Below are 1105 nucleotides of genomic sequence, written 5' to 3'. Positions count from 1 at the left end.
AAGGAAGGAAGGAAGGAAGGAAGGAAGGAAGGAAGGAAGGAAGGGAGGGAGGGAGGGAGAGAAAAGAAGAGAAGAGAAGAGAAGAGAAGAGAAGAGAAGAGAAGAGAAGAGAAGAGAAGAGAAGAGAAAATTGATGTACAGAGAGAAGAATGAATAGGTACGTGTATTAAAGTGAAAGAGACTTATGAAATCTGCTCAGAATGTATCACTGTACCTTTAAAGAGAAGAGGGGCAACAGGGAAGTAGTATTACACCCTTAGCCCAAGCCAAATGCCAAGAAACAATAGCAAAGAGGTACTCTTCAAATGGCAAGGGTTTACCAAAGCTAACAAAAGATATCAAGACTGATTAAAGAAGTTCAAGGCAGGATAAGGACAATGCCACATAGCACTGTCCTGTAAAGCAATGTGTTAAAAGTAGTTAAATTCCCCAAAACAGAAGAAATGGGCCTTAAAAATAGAAAAGGAGGGAGGGAGAATCACAGTATTGTCAAAGGAGAAACAATGTGACTTCCAACTTAGTTCTTGAAGGAAATAATGAAAGCCAGACATGTCAGGATAATATTATGAAAGGGCTAAAGGAAAAGAGAAGCCATCTCAGAATGATATATCTGGTGACAAATCTGTTTCTAAGTAAAAATAAAATACAGAGAAAAAAAACCTAGGAGTCTTCATTAGCAGCTGCTCTACACTTAAATGAACAGCAAAGGGGAATTTCCCACAAGCCAAAAGGATCACGGAGGAAAGAGAACACCTAGGAATGAAGGACAAAGGAAGAAACACTGCACATAGCACCAAAACTGAGCTGGGGATCTACAATTATGAGGTTTTCCTAATGCTTAAAATGCATCACCTAAAATGTCTGAATCATCCAAAAAGCCAGAAAGAACAATAAATGGTGGACAGAATTCTGGAAACACTAAACTACTGACATGTTAAGTTTCAAGAAAATGGCTAAAGTAATCATTTGTAATGTCTAAGATATACATTGTGGTTTCTAGGTTAATCATTAATAGAGTAATAACATGCAAAATTAATACATGAATAATTAAAATGAAAAAAATGTAATTAGTTTACAGGAAAAAAAAGAAGGAAGATAAAAGAAA

This window comes from Mus pahari, chromosome 15, assembly GCF_900095145.1.
Source record: "Mus pahari chromosome 15, PAHARI_EIJ_v1.1, whole genome shotgun sequence".
Taxonomy (NCBI): Eukaryota; Metazoa; Chordata; class Mammalia; order Rodentia; family Muridae; genus Mus; species Mus pahari.
This window is presented reverse-complemented; position numbering follows the sequence as displayed.